Source organism: Coregonus clupeaformis, chromosome 4 (assembly GCF_020615455.1).
Source record: "Coregonus clupeaformis isolate EN_2021a chromosome 4, ASM2061545v1, whole genome shotgun sequence".
Taxonomy (NCBI): domain Eukaryota; kingdom Metazoa; phylum Chordata; class Actinopteri; order Salmoniformes; family Salmonidae; genus Coregonus; species Coregonus clupeaformis.
The window spans coordinates 5,472,026-5,488,788 of record NC_059195.1 but is presented as its reverse complement, the minus strand read 5'-3'; the positions used below and the strand labels follow the sequence as shown (position 1 = coordinate 5,488,788).

General features: G+C 41.2%; 1 protein-coding gene across 3 annotated transcripts in view; it reads right to left on the bottom strand.

The window, feature by feature from the left end:
- Window positions 1–4,083, bottom strand: part of LOC121550592 (E3 ubiquitin-protein ligase HECW2) — a 67,507-nt gene extending 63,424 nt beyond the window's left edge. For 2 of the 3 annotated variants that reach the window (XM_041862920.2, XM_041862936.2), the window contains exon 1: window positions 3,398–4,024. The gene's annotated coding sequence lies outside the window, so the exon portion shown is untranslated. Of the gene's footprint in view, window positions 1–3,397 lie in introns of all 3 variants that reach the window. The other variant, XM_041862929.2, reaches the window with a different exon arrangement.
- Between the last annotated feature and the right edge of the window lie 12,680 nt (window positions 4,084–16,763).

The following is a 16,763-nucleotide window of genomic DNA, read 5'->3' as shown; positions in this document are numbered from 1 at the left end:
GCTTCTGGGTTAAGCAAGCAGTGTGTCAAGAAGCAGTGCGGCTTGGCAGGGTCGTGTTTCGGAGGACGCATGGCTCTCGACCGTCGCCTCTCCTGAGTCCGTACGGGAGTTGCAGCGATGGGACAAGACTGTAACTACCAATTGGATATCACGAAATTGGGGAGAAAAAGGGGTAAAAATAATAAATACTTTTATTTTTATTTATTTTTTTAAGAGTGCCTCGCGCCTCAGACCTGGGACCCACTTCCAAAGGCCACACAGTGTGCCATTCCATTTTGACACCAATGTAGCAAACAATGAGTGGGAATGGAACCTGGTTTCCCTGACCCCAAAAGCAAAAGTGCTAGCAATAAACCTTGTGGAAGTTCACAACTACAGTATTCATTCAAACGGGAGGTTGGTGAGAAAAACTAAAAAAATTGTGTATAGCTGGAATAAGAATATTGCTGTTCTTGCCAATTGACCCGTATTCTACCAACACCACTGCATACCTAGACAGTGGAAAATGTGTCCCTTTCGCTCTCCTTACACCTCTGTGTCCCTGCTAGAGGGTGGGTGGCCTTGTGAATATTGATTGACACCTGTCCGTCTTCCAGGCTTCCTGTCGATATCATTCTGTCCAGAGGAGATTTGGGCCTCTCAAAAGGCTGAAAAACTCAGGGAGGATAGATGACAGTACGGAACAGTGCACACACTTCCATGCCTTACACACCTCTTGCCAAGGAGAAGTGCTGAATCTTCACAACGCAAGGCACTGTATAAAGAACTCCTTTGCAGCACACACACAAACATGCACTCCCATTATATCATGCGCAGGGGGGTGGTTGTGTGTGTACATGCTGACAGTAGTATGTTAGCAAGTGTGTGCTCAGTATTGTTTTTGGGGGTTTTTGACGGCACAGACTTGTATTGGTTATCAAATACTGTCATGTAAACAGCTAGCACACACACTATACTTCTACACACATACACACTGAAACAGGAGGTGTTTCTCAATATAGATACACCTTGCTCCACACTCATGCTCCGAGTGCATTCTCTGAGGACGTTCTCGAGTGTGTTCTTGTGAGGACGAGAGTGTGGAGAACGCATAAAACATTACATTTGACAAGCACTCACACTCCCCCTACTGTATTGCCTCACACTGCATCTCCCCATTCACTGAACCTTCTTCCAGCCAGGACAATGGCAACAATAGAGACAAAACAAGATATACACAAAGAAACGTTTTACTTCATAATTATTAGCTAGATATATGTGACTCGTAATAATGTAGCTAATCAGATAGTTTAACGGGCAAAAATGACCTAAAACTAATGTTATGCAAGGTCAATTCTTTATGGGTAGCTAGCAAACAATTATCTGGCTAGCTAACAGTAGTAGCTAGCCAGTTAGCCCTATTGACTTATTATGGGCTTGCGATCTACGGTACGTAGGCAGGTAAACATGCCAAAACAGCATGTAATTATTAACGTATCAAGATCAAATATTGTAGTCATATGACATATGAGATGTGAATAGGCAACATTTCATTCCGAAGTCGGAGTGTATTTTCTCTCGCTTCAGCTTAAATAATGGCCCCCATTGATTTCAATAAATATTTTGTAATTTTTTACGTGGTTGCGTCATATTTCTTTGCATACTTTTCGTTGAAGCTAGCATCGATGCATGCTTCAAAATATGTACAAACTGAGTACACATTCGAGAAGTGCCCTCCGTGCTTCGCTTCGCACACTTTGATTTGGACTCATACTCCGACCCTCCCGTGCTCCAATTTGTGTGCTCGGAGCACGGTATTCTGCATTTTGAGAAACACCTAGGCAGTGCATCTATGACGCATACACGTAGGGTACCCCGAAAGCCACACACAAAAACACATGCCGAATGCGCTCACAGTCCACACAGCTATAATATGATATGCTGTAAATGAACCATGCTAATGTTACTGTGGATATACAGTAGGTTAATCATTTATGGACCTGTGCACTATGGGTAATGCAGTTCATATAAATGTGTAAGCTTTATCGATGCACTGAGGCCTCATAATAACGAATGCAGTTCTGACTCACTATGAGAGCAGTAACTGTATACTGTGCCAGAGTATTTCTAGCAATATGCCATGGAGCTATCGTCATGGCTACTTCGCTGGCTGCTTCCCCATGGGAATACATGCCTGGAATGAGTCACACACTGAGAGGTATCCCACAATGACCTGCAATGCGAGTAAGCGCCTCGGAAGTGGCTCCATTCACGCTCACTTCCTGTTTTCATGCAGAACCACTTTAGAACGCTGATATTTTTATAAACACAATGGAAGTGAAGGCTACTAACATATGCACACGGCACATTAATCTGCACCTTAATTTTACTTAGATGTGCATACACACACACACACACACAAAGACAGACACGCATGGTCATGAAACAAGCATATAAACTGTACAGCCAACCCAGACACATCCATTTCACCTGTTCTCAGTCTCCCTACTGTACATCACTTTGTCCAACTACACCTTCACTGCATGACCCCACAAAACAGATGGCTTTTGGTTTTGACAACTGAGCCGAGTCGAGACAAAATCATGTCGTACTGAGCCCGCCTGGTTACACATCCACCATAGTTGCTGCGATGTTCTGAGCCAGCACAGTATGGTTTGGGTCTGCATGATATTGTGAAAGGGTAATAGTTTCCTCTTCCCAGGTCTTAATCAGTCTCAGGTGAACAGGATAGAACCCTTGAAGACTGGGGCTGTGACACCCTGGATGTAGGCATAACATAAACCCACTCATACCATCTGAAATAATGGCATGATGTCAATGCTTAGCTACATAGCACATGGAGTAAGCATTATTCTGTCCTCCCCAGGGCATTACGCAGCCACAACGTTCTGTTACAATGGGTAGCCTATAACACCAACAGAGAAGTATCATGTTTTATATCCTACTCTCAATATTGACAGGTGAATTGAACATATCTTACTATAGCACCTACTGTAGTCTACAAGGCAAGCTAGCCTACATCAATTAATTAGCATGTCAATACCTACGCTTCTCTCGTGCTGTCGAGGCCACAGGCGTATTGCTTTGCGCACATTACTGAATAGGGACCGCACTGAACATTATGCTATCATTGCTCGCTATTGGGTTAGGCTACTCTGGAAATTCCCTACGTCAATTCTTAATGCCAATCTCCTTGACAAGACGCAAGGCTATAAATCAATCAATTTCACTTAATTGAAAGTGATGACACATGCACAACATGACTCTGTATTCTAATGTAATGGTTTGGCTATAATAACATATTTAAATTCCTTTGGTCAGCATCCTAAACCATAATAAAATGCAACATTAAATATTGACCACGGGTGCATCCATGGGTAGCATACCCATTGCTTACCTTTTGCGCAGAGGTGCGAGAAAACAGACCCACAAAAATTAAACGCGAGCACAGCCTTTATCCGCAGTTATGGTGTGGATATCACGATGGTTTTGTTTCCTCTCTGTGCAGTCTCGGATTTATGGACAGGCGGGGTACCGCTTTAGCGGACCCATGTCCAGGCCAGATATGTAGAGGCAGCCTGGGTTTGAGTCAAGTATAGCGTCGGTATCTCTCCTCGGGTTGCCAGCACCATTGGCGTGAAATTGTCAGGCTGCAGAGGCAGCACGGCCTTCTTGTAGCAGGCTGTCACAGTGTCTAAAGGTGCGCGCTAGAAACACCATTCTCCCTTATTATTACGATTACAAGGTTCGTTTTGTCTTTTCAACTTATAGCCATCTATGATTTTGCATCACAATGCGTATTCTACACCCTCAGCGATAGAGTCCATATCATCTTCTCTGCCAGCAGATGCTCAAATCCGAACGCCCTGTCCTGCAAGCAACACAGGTTTGGAGTCGAACCTACCGAGTAAAATGGCGAATGTAGCCTTCCTAATTATTGCAGTTAGCCTATGAGTCGTTTGTCTAACAGGGGTCATTATGGAATTATGCATATTATACCTGATGCGTGAGCCGTGCCTCCTCTCTGTTGATATGGGCGGTGACTTAAAGAAGATAGACCCAGCCCGCGGAGCTATGTGTGGCGGCTGGCTGTGCAACCTGGTCTCAGAGCTATTCGTATTATTCTATACGTAAACCAAGATATTACGCTCATTTTCGTTTTCACGGATTTACATTTACTATGTTACGTCTAGTGTATGAGAACAGGCTGTTGTGTTGGAACGCGTGCATGCATGTGTCATATAGGCAGTGGCGATTTTACCATGTAAATCTTGGTGGGGCAAACTGAAAAAAACAAAGTTTTTTAGATGCATGCCAGCAAAGCCACTACACAACACTAAACAATACATTAATTGCACTATAACGGTGACAAACAGTGCCCACAAACTGAGGGCCTACATAAAGCTGTCCCAACACCTTACCACTGCTACACCTGGCTATCAGCAGAGCCTTGTCTGGCAGCAAAACAGTTAATTCAGTCTAATTTATTGCCTTTAAAAAAAACATAGCTGATATGGCTGACTTGCTTGAACAAATGTGGTTTCTACTGAAAATTTTGATGTACAAACTATGGCATAAGGGGACGACGAGCGGATAAGAGGCATATAAGCAGACAATGAAAGCTCTTACAATATTCAATGATGACATTTCTCTAAAACAGGCTATAGGCCACATATGCACCACCAAGTCAGAACAGTAGGCGAAATTAGGAGGGGAAACAATACCAAATTATTAGGGCGAGGCACATGGGCTACTAACAGCTTACTACACAACATACACTTAGTATTACTTAATTACCTACAGTATACTTATCTCCCTGGCATATTACATAATTTATGCAGCAGCATACAATACATTTTGGACTCACCTTGTTGTGCTGTGCTCAATTGAACAGGTAGATGGCGCGGCGGTCCTTCGTGGGCAAATATTGTCACCAAACTTTGTCATCAAAGTCTGGCATTCTCTGGATTGATGGTGCTTTCAAGACAACTGCGAACTCTGAAAAAAACAAGGTCGAATCATGATGACATCAGTGATCTTCAGGTCGGAGCTCTAGAAAGAGGCAGAGTTCCCGACTTGCAATTCCGAGTTGAATGACCGTTCAAAATGTATTTTCCCAGTCGGAGCTCATGAAATCAGATCTCCCAGTTGAGTTTCCAGTTTTTTTGAGCACGGCAGAAGTCATGCTGGATTGACACCATGGCCACTGTTGAATGTTTATCATTTTAAGCTTGGAAAAGAGACCCTTAAACCCAGACTTGGGACCACACACCCACTTCACTGAATAGAAGGCTAGTGATTGCTTTGCAATACTTGCAGTTAGTCACTGATTTCTTCCAATCCACTCATTGCTGAATTTGCTATTTCCAACTTGTTGTGTAGTGTTTATGTCCAATGGCTACATTGCACCGATACATTTTATCTATAATTTCTCTTAATTATTTCTCTTCATATGACAATGATTAAAAATGATTTGCCAGTAGATTGTCGACTTGATTCATGATGATGACTGCTAACTTGCTAGCTAAGATTTTGAAAGTATGATGTTGACATGATCAGTCCAATCAAAGCTGCTGTAGATATAACGTGATTTGACGTCATTTATCTGTGGCCAATGACCTTGAGCCTTCTTGGATGGGCACTTCTAATGTAACTCTATGGTAGCACCCAAGGGGCTTGAATTTTCGAGCTCTACCCTTAGATTTGGCGGTGAAGTAGTGTCCCCATGAGTGACAGAACACTGAGCCAATCACGGCGCAACTAGAGAACATTACAAACACCTACGTTCCGTATTTTCAGCTGGCTGCCCCACCACCACAGAAAGCACTGAGCTAGGCTGAAACACCAGCATTTTGGAGATGCCTTACTCAGGAAAGCAAAAAAGAGAGCAAGTTTGTATATATATATATATATTTTTTACATTGTTTGCAAACTAATGTGACACGTATTAATGCCAAAATAACATGCAAAACAGCTCTGCCCCACCTGCCCTGAATGACGGGTCGCCACTGCATATACATTTTACATTTTAGTCATTTAGCAGACGCGCTTATCCAGAGCGACTTACAGTTAGTGAGTGCATACATTTTCATACTGGCCCCCCATGGGAATCGAACCCATAACCCTGGCGTTGCAAGCACCATGCTCTACCAACTGAGCTACACAGGGCTTGCTCATATAGGTAGCCTACTAAACTTAACTCCACAATTTATGGAGTTAAGCAGCAACTAGTGTGGGCGGACTGGAGCTCCGACATCACATAAAGTGAAGTTATAAAAAACGACTGATTTCAGCACCCAAAGAATAGCCTGCAATTACTCAGAACAATGTTGTGTGTAATTGCGGCCTATTCTTTGGGTGCTGAAATCAGTAGCTTTTGATAACATCATTTTATTTGATGTCGGAGCTCCAGTCCGCCCACACTAGTTGCCGCTCAACTCCATAAATCGTGGAGTTGAGTTTAATCGGCTATCCTAGTAGGCTACCTCAGTGTTTTTTTATGTTCAATACATGTATAACAGTGGTTCCATTTTGCAGGTTTAAAGCTTATTTCCTGCAATTCGATACATTTTGCCATGGGGTGGATACTTTTTTTGGTACTATTTTAAAGCCCATTTCCTGCAATTCTACACATTTTGACATTGTGTTCATGTGATATCCGAGTGACTCAAACATGGGCTAGTTGATCTGGACATTTCTGACATGTTATAAATAGCTCTTTAAAGTCTGCAATGACTGACATGACAAGAGGAAAACTGCTAATGCACAACCCAATTTCGAAATTGCATCGTGTGCATTTTACTATTACAACTTTGAAGAGTAAGTTGAATGCCTGACAATTCAACCACTGATGTAGAGGAATTAATTATGTAATCACCATGTTAATTAATAGGCATTTTAATTAGTTTATTCGAGGGGAAATGTAATAAAGTCATGATTGACAGGCTCATGCCTTAATCCTTCAAGTTTTTTTATTAGGTAAATGTGCACACACGTAGGCTAATAAAGCCTATACATTTATGGGACATTCACGTGCTTGTCGGAAGTGGGAAACTTCCGGGAAGTCGTAATCAAGACTTCTCAGGGCAGGTCTGCCGGTTTTGACTAGCAGAAGTGTCTTTTCGTGGCAGGTTAGGATAATTAGGTCAGGATAATTAGTTTATGGTTAGCTAAAATTGTCCCTGACGTGACTCGAACATATCTAGCTACAACCAGGCCTGCTCTAATAACAGTCTTGGTTTCCACTAATGCGATGCTTCTCTGTTCAAGTGCTTTTGAAGTCAAAACAAATCTTCAACAAGATTTTAGCTAGCTAGATAAGCTATAGAACATTGCTATTATAAAATGTGCTAACTTGGTAAAGTATTGGTTCACTATTTTACAACCAAATCTCAATTTGATGTAAATGGCATATTATAGAAGGGTCCAGACAGCTTTTTAGTGATTTCACTTGGTTTTGATAAACTTACCCCACCTGCAATAGACTTCCTCATTCTGCAGTATGGGGGCTACGGAAAAACATGAAGGCTCTAAAAACACCCAGTTACAAATGGCAAAGCGCTCAGTATAGTGATGCAGGTCTTTTGTTACGTTCCCCAACAAGCAAACCAAATAATGTCGCTCAAACAGAAGGGGGAAACTAACAGAGTCACAGACAACAACCAAAACAGGTGGGGTTTTAGGAGGGGTTCTGAAAGACACTCATGGGGGTGTCCCCTGAAAGTTAACTACCGACAACTGGACCCTAAAAGACACCCACCATGAGTGTCCACAAAATGTTCCTAAAAAGCAAACAAAAGAAAATCCACACCAAACTTAAAGACAGGAAGCAACACGAAAACAGGGACAAACAGATAAAGGATCTAGAAATCAATACGGTCACGCCAACTAAAAGGTGTTGACCCAACACATCTCTCAAGACAACTCGACCACTGCGCCAGCCACTCTTAAACATCACCAGGGCCAGCACAGGTGAAATGCCTTCCCACTAACGAGATGGACAAGCCAGCACAGGTGTAACACATACTGACTAACAAGGTGACACCAATCAGTGTAAACAAGCTATACGTGCTAAATCCAACAAATATATAACATTGTTTTGTTGGACAAGTTTGCTCATCACCAACAGAAAACAACTTCCATTGCACAACATAACCAACTTAAATGCATGGCCTTCTCCAATGTAAACATGGTGTTTACTGGCTGTCAGCAATTAAGTATAAGACAACACACTTTTTTTTTGTAAATTGATAAGTTGCGTCAATTCAAATCTGGTATAGGAACAAAAAGAGGTCAATACACGTCTTCTAAAGTAGACTAGTATTTTAATTAATGCAAACCACTTCAATGGTAAATATGATGTTCGTATATACGGGTCCACTGAAATACCACGCAGGGCACTCAGAGAACTGAGCCATTGTCATAAGTTCTTCTTTAAATACTCTGACAGAGATAGTTCCTGCTCCAAGCAGGCCTATCAGAGTAGAGACTGAGCGTGGTTTAGACTTACTCAGCCTATCGTTGGCGCACAGGCTGGTCCCAGCCCCTTGGCGCTTCACTGTTGCCAGGTGTTCGTTGTTTTGCAACTTGTCCAGAGAGTCAGCACTTTTGCAGTACATGTCCTTGAGCGGTCTAACAAAGAGGCTGTGTGTGTGTATGTGAGACACAAGTCTTATCTCATCCTACCCCCTAACGTTCCTCACATTAATCACAGCTTGTTATATTAAACAGTCTATATCAGTACAGCACAAACCTATTATGTTTAATCATTAATGTATTCTTTCTAAGCTCACAGCACATCTAAAATATAATATAATAATTTCCCACAATCCCCCTTTTCACACCCACTGGGTGTGAACCCAAAATAAGAAAACCCCAAATAAGAAATTTCAGGGAAATTTAGGATTCCCCCTTTTGACACCCACTAGGGTGTCACTCATTAAAATACAATACAAACAAAAAGAATCACACTTTTATTAATAGGCAATAATGATAATAAAAAAATACAAATAAAACCCAGTCCTTCCATCTACACCCAACTTGTACTAGGTTGGCTACCAGCCACCCAGGAACGTCAAACCTTCACATAAGGAAAGACAAACATTCACAATGGTTAACTTGATTAATAAAGCATAAAACACAGGATTAATAGAACACTAATCCATAAAACCACTCAAAATTCCTCGAGTATACAATGATAATTTAATTGATTACCCTAAATCTGCTACATGTGACCTCATCTTAAATGATCCATTATCAATTATTTGATCAACCCCCTAGGATAATCTGTCTCCCCTTCTATTGTTCCTGTCCCCCCTGTAAATGTCATATTTCAGTTTTTTAGCCAATACAATCACGATTACATCAAAAGTAATGCAATGTCTATATTAGGGTGTAAGGTAAATTATTCCTGTTTTCTTTTTCAGCTAAACGTTTTACAGTGGGGGAGAAAAGTATTTAGTCAGCCACCAATTGTGCAAGTTCTCCCACTTAAAAAGATGAGAGAGGCCTGTAATTTTCATCATAGGTACATGTCAACTATGACAGACAAAATGAGAAAAAAAATCCAGAAAATCACATTGTAGGATTTTTAATGAATTTATTTGCAAATTATGGTGGAAAATAAGTATTTGGTCAATAACAAAAGTTTCTCAATACTTTGTTATATACCCTTTGTTGGCAATGACACAGGTCAAACGTTTTCTGTAAGTCTTCATAAGGTTTTCACACACTGTTGCTGGTATTTTGGCCCATTCCTCCATGCAGATCTCCTCTAGAGCAGTGATGTTTTGGGGCTGTCGCTGGGCAACACGGACTTTCAACTCCCTCCAAAGATTTTCTATGGGGTTGGGATCTGGAGACTGGCTAGGCCACTCCAGGACCTTGAAATGCTTCTTATGAAGCCACTCCTTCGTTGCCCGGGTGGTGTGTTTGGGATCATTGTCATGCTGAAAGACCCAGCCACGTTTCATCTTCAATGCCCTTGCTGATGGAAGGAGGTTTTCACTCAAAATCTCACGATACATGGCCCCATTCATTCTTTCCTTTACACGGATCAGTCGTCCTGGTCCCTTTGCAGAAAAACTGCCCCAAAGCATGATGTTTCCACCCCCATGCTTCACAGTAGGTATGGTGTTCTTTGGATGCAACTCAGCATTCTTTGTCCTCCAAACACGACAAGTTGAGTTTTTACCAAAAAGTTCTATTTTGGTTTCATCTGACCATATGACATTCTCCCAATCCTCTTCTGGATCATCCAAATGCACTCTAGCAAACTTCAGACGGGCCTGGACATGTACTGGCTTAAGCAGGGGGACACGTCTGGCACTGCAGGATTTGAGTCCCTGGCGGCGTAGTGTGTTACTGATGGTAGGCTTTGTTACTTTGGTCCCAGTTCTCTGCAGGTCATTCACTAGGGCTCCCTGTGTGGTTCTGGGATTTTTGCTCACTGTTCTTGTGATCATTTTGACCCCACGGGGTGAGATCTTGTGTGGATCCCCAGATTGAGGGAGATTATCAGTGGTCTTGTATGTCTTCCATTTCCTAATAATTGCTCCCACAGTTGATTTCTTCAAACCAAGCTGCTTACCTATTGCAGATTCAGTCTTCCCAGCCTGGTGCAGGTCTACAATTTTGTTTCTGGTGTCCTTTGACAGCTCTTTGGTCTTGGCCATAGTGGAGTTTGGAGTGTGACTGTTTGAGGTTGTGGACAGGTGTCTTTTATACTGATAACAAGTTCAAAGAGGTGCCATTAATACAGGTAACGAGTGGAGGACAGAGGAGCCTCTTAAAGAAGAAGTTGCAGGTCTGTGAGAGCCAGAAATCTTGCTTGTTTGTAGGTGACCAAATACTTATTTTCCACCATCATTTGCAAATAAATTCATAAAAAATCCTACAATGTGATTTTCTGAAGAAAAGAATTCTCAATTTGTTTGTCATAGTTGACGTGTACCTATGATGAAAATTACAGACCTATTTTCTCCCTAATATATCTTCATGCTCCTCTGCTTTCCCTAAATGAGATTTAATCCCTTGCCTTTCCTCTACTATCCTTCTATCATTACTGGATCAATGATAATAACTGTAATAACTATTAATAATAATTGTAATACTATTTCACATTAAATTGTGCCTTTTTCTGATAATGTTATAATTGTAGCCTAATGCATTACTTTAGTTTAAAATATATGTTTGTTTATTTAACAAATCTAGAACCCACCACAGGCTGGCGCTATTCCCCCAGCACAACAGCCAAAGCCACTTGCATCCCCTGGTCCCCGTAATGAAAATAAATTATTGTTCTAGAATTCACCAACTATTTGCATACACCACTGGCGTCAAGCAACCTATCGAATAAAGTAATAACCATTAGACTTCGTCAAAAGAAATGCTTTTCATTCAACTATTAAAACTTCTGCTCGATCTAGTCAAGCAAGTACAACCCTTTTACCCGGGAACTAGAATCATAAATTATTTTCCTTTGTCCTCAACTTAAATAATTTTCACAGCTCTATCGCCATTTCAGTTCGCTATTCAATTTCTTTAACTGTTCTCTCTGATTAGGCCCTAATTAATAAAACAAATACTTGCTATCGTTGATAAGCATACATTTAATGATATTTCTATCATTTGAACTCTCTCTCACCCCTCCCCTTGCTCCTTCCTACACAACGGGGAAGGCACGGGGACCTTGTAACATATTTTCATAGACCTTTCTAGAGTACTTCTACTTAAGCTATCTAATTCAACCTTTCACATTTCTCAATCCACGTAGTAATCTAGGTCTATAGCCCCAATGTGAAAGCTTTACCCACTGTCCCTACTTGTGTTCGAACCAGGGACCCTCTCCATACATTGCCAGTCACCCCACACATTCCGCGATGCTTTCAAAGCACGCCAAACAACCACTTCCATGTCGCACAACCAGCCACGTCATCACTCCCGACTAGCCAGCCCTTTCATCTCAAACACTAAATCCCCTAGTAGCAAAAATAAAACACACTCTCAAACAGCGTTCTGCATTTACCTCTATCATCGGGTTTAAAAACTAACATAACAACATTAACCATCCTCTATTGCTGTAGTAACGTCTTGTTTGGTTCAGTTTATTTATTACGGAGTGTCCATAATACTTCTCTATTCTCAGTAGTTTAACTCTCACCTCATTCAGTAACACAAAATAATGCTCTCTCTCCCTTCACCCATACCAGCCGCCGAATTCACTCATACACACAGACCCCACCCCATGCCACCGAAATGCCCAACAAAACATAATAGTTCAATGGAACCCCCTATTGGCTCTCCACTATTTATACATTACTTCCATAACCACACCAGTCATGGTCCGATCACCCATCAAACCCCATCACATGATCAAACAACGGTACAACCTTAAACTCATATTCTCTACTTTCTCGCCCATTACGTACGTCTACGTTCGGGCGAGCAAGCCCATACGTATATATCGTCAGAAACCCACAGGCACCTCTCAAACAATCGCCCCGTGGTGTTCCCAGCCAACTCCCAATCGACACAAATCACCCCCCAGTCTTTCCTGACTCTCCAAAAGCCACACTCTAGCTGTCTCCAGCCCCTCCCCTCGCGGCTCTCCCTCCTGTGTCCAGTCGGAACAGGCCCCGTCTGTTCCTCGTCCTAATTTGTAATATTCGTCCGTTATTTTATTATTTAAAGTACGCCTATATAATTATTTAAATCAAATTTATTATTATTTATTATTATTATTATTATTAAATTATTCCCACCTAATTAGTTATAGTCAGTGCATATTTATATTTCAACGATAAACCAAATTATTTCAGTGTAATTATTTAACCAGTATTTTGCAGGGTCAAACATCAAACGTTAAATTAAATAATAAACCAAATTGCTTCAACTTAATTATTTAAAACCAGTATCATGCTATGTCAAACATCAAACGTTAAATTAAATAATAAACCAAATTGCTTCAACATAATTATTTAAAACCAGTATTATGTTATTTCAAACACCAACGTTACAGTTCAGTTATATCAGTTCAAACGTTTCAGTTTAGTCATACTAGTTATTCATTATTTTACCTTTATGTTCCCAATTGTTATTAACGGGTTATATGGTTTAAGCAACCACAAACCCAATAGTTATTCACAAATTATACAGTTTGGACAGCCACAGACGTCTTTAATTCCTAATTAGTTTTCTATCAAGGTATACAGGTTTATTAATTTTAATAACCCGTATTCACTCTTTTATTTCATCTGCAAACACTATTTTATTACACTGGGATCATTCGCACTCTCATGCATACAACACCCTATACTTTAAAGTGCTCCTCCGATCTGGGCGGTACCCCCAAGTACAGCTCCCTGCCGAAGCGCAACACTATAGTGTACTTTAAAGTGCTCCTACGATCCTAGCCGTACTAGTTACGGACCTTGCCGATAGCGCAACACTTTTAATCCAATAATTCCCTGTACCCCCATTTCCCACCCCTGGTGGTCCTAGCCTGGGGATTTCAGTATTTTTCCCAGATCCTAGCCGTACCTAGCCCTCTGGTACGTGCCGGTGGAACAATACTCTATGGTACCAAGGTTTAACATCACATTCACCACAGATTTGCATGTCACAATATGGTGCTTATCTACTCATAATAATTCGAATAATTTAGTTCACTTACATCAGACAGGTGTTTCACAAAATTAATTTGGATAAAGCCAATGTGCAGAACTTTAGTTATATAACAATAGGTGTCTACTTACCTGTTTTTAGTAGTCCGGACTCTTTGTGAAACACACCGTCCAATGACAGAGATGTCCAATGGGCCGGACAATACCCAGCGAAGTCCCTTCTACCAGATCACAGTCAGTGGTCACCAATTGATAAGTTGCGTCAATTCAAATCTGGTATAGGAACAAAAAGAGGTCAATACACGTCTTCTAAAATAGACTAGTATTTTAATTAATGCAAACCACTTCAATGGTAAATATGATGTTCGTATATATGGGTCCACTGAAATACCACGCAGGGCACTCAGAGAACTGAGCCATTGTCATAAGTTCTTCTTTAAATACTCTGACAGAGATAGTTCCTGCTCCAAGCAGGCCTATCAGAGTAGAGACTGAGCGTGGTTTAGACTTACTCAGCCTATCGTTGGCGCACAGGCTGGTCCCAGACCCTTGGCACTTCACTGTTGCCAGGTGTTCGTTGTTTTGCAACTTGTCCAGAGAGTCAGCACTTTTGCAGTACACGTCCTTGAGCGGTCTAACAAAGAGGCTGTGTGTGTGTATGTGAGACACAAGTCTTATCTCATCCTACCCCCTAACGTTCCTCACATTAATCACAGCTTGTTATATTAAACAGTCTATATCAGTACAGCACAAACCTATTATGTTTAATCATTAATGTATTCTTTCTAAGCTAACAGCACATCTAAAATATAAGATAATCATTTCCCACAAAATATATCCAAAAGTTTGGACACACCTACTCATTCAAGGGTTTTTCTTTATTTTTACTATTTTTTACATTGTAGAATAATAGTGAAGCCATACAAACTGAAATAACACATATTGAATCATGTAGTAACCAAAAAAAGTGTTAAACAAATCAAAATATATTTTTTCTTTGAGATTCTTTAAATAGCAAACCTTTGCCTTGATGACTCCTGAGTGGCGCAGTGGTCTAAGGCACTGCATCGCAGTGCTAACTGTGCCACTAGAGATCTTGGTTCGAATCCAGGCTCTGTCGCAGCCGGCCGCGACCGGGAGACTCATGGGCGGCGCACAATTGGCCCGGCGTCGTCCAGGGTAGGGGAGGGAATGGCCGGCAGGGATGTAGCTCAGTTGATAGAGCATGGCGTTTGCAATGCCAGGGTTGTGGGTTCGATTCCCACGGGGGGCCAGTATAAAAAAAAAAATGTATTCACTAACTGTAAGTCGCTCTGGATAAGAGCGTCTGCTAAATGACTAAAATGTAAATTTAAAATGTAATGACAGCTTTGCACACGCTTGGAATTCTCTCAACCAGCTTCATGAGGTAGTCACCTGAAATGCATTTAAATTAACAGGCATGCCTTCTTAAAAGTTAATTTGTGGAATTTCTTTCCTTCTTAATGCGTTTGCGCCAATCAGTTGTGTTGTGACAACGAGGGGGGTATACAGAAGATAGCCCTATTTGGCAAAAGACAAAGTCCATATTATTGCAAGAACAGCTCAAATAAGCAAAGAAAAACGACAGTCCATCATTACTTTAAGACATGAACGTCAGTCAATACAGAACATTTCAAGAACTTTGAAAGTTTCTTCAAGTGCAGTCGCAAAAACCATCAAGCGCTATGATGAAACTGGCGCTCATGAGGACCGCCACAGGAATGGAAGACCCAAAGTTACCTCTGCTGCAGAGGATAACTTCATTAGAGTTTACAGCCTCAGAAATTGCAACCCAAATAAATGCTTCATAGAGTTCAAGTAACAGACACATCTCAACATCAACTGTTCAGAGGGGACTGTGTGAATCAAGCCTTCGTGGTCGAATTCCTGCAAACAAACCACTACTAAAAGGACACCAATGAGAAGAAAAGACCTGCTTGGGCCAAGAAACACAAGCAATGGACATTACACCGGTGTAAATTTGTCCTTTGGTCTGGAGTCCAAATTTGAGATTTTTGGCTCCAACCGCCATGTCTTTGTGAGACGCGGTGTGGGTGAACGGATGATCTCCGCATGTGTAGTTCCCACCGTAAAGTATGGAGGAGGAGGTGTTATGCTGTGGGTGTGCTTTGCTGGTGACACTGTCTGTGATTTATTTAGAATTCAAGGCACACTTAATCAGCATGGCTACCACAGCATTCTGCAGCAATACGCCATCCCATCTGGTTTGCGCTTAGTGGGACTATCATTTGTTTTTCAACTGGACAATGATCCAACACACCTCCAGGCTGATATGACGTGTTTTTATACAGGATTTGTTAATGTTTTTGATATTGTGTTGCATAGGATTTTGAGGATGAGGACATTCCATGTATTTATTTCTGTCACTGATGGGTGCCAGATTGTATGCGTGCGAAGGAAGACTGGGGGACCACTGGTGCTAATCTTAGAAGGAGTATGTAATGGAATGTCCTGACTAGGGTGCAAGATGATACCATTAGGGTTAGTGTATTCAAATAATGGTTGGCAACTGTTGGATGGAATTAGTTTGCAAAGCAGTATATAAACTGAGAGATTTTGTATGCCTATCATTCGAATAGTGAGATGCAACCCATGTGTATCTTGCTATGCTGAATAGGGTGGGGAGTTCAGATAACAAGGGGCAACTGAATCTGGTACCGTACATTAAATGCATGTATCAACTCTCCATCTACAGTTGAAGTCGGAAGTTTACATACACTTTCATTAAAACTAGTTTTTCAACCACTCCACAAATTTCTTGTTAACAAACTATAGTTTTGGCAAGTCAGTTAGGACATCTACTTTGTGCATGACACAAGTAATATTTCCAACAATTGTTTACAGACAGATTATTTCACTTATAATTCACTGTATCACAATTCCAGTGGGTCAGAAGTTTACATACACTAAGTTGACTGTGCCTTTAAATAGCTTGGGAAATTCCAGAAAATGATGTCATGGCTTTAGAAGCTTCTGATAGGCTAATTGACATAATTTGAGTCAATTGGAGGTGTACCTGTGGATGTATTTCAAGGCCTACCTTCAAACTCAGTGCCTCTTTGCTTGACATCATGGGAAAATCAAAAGAAATCAGCCAAG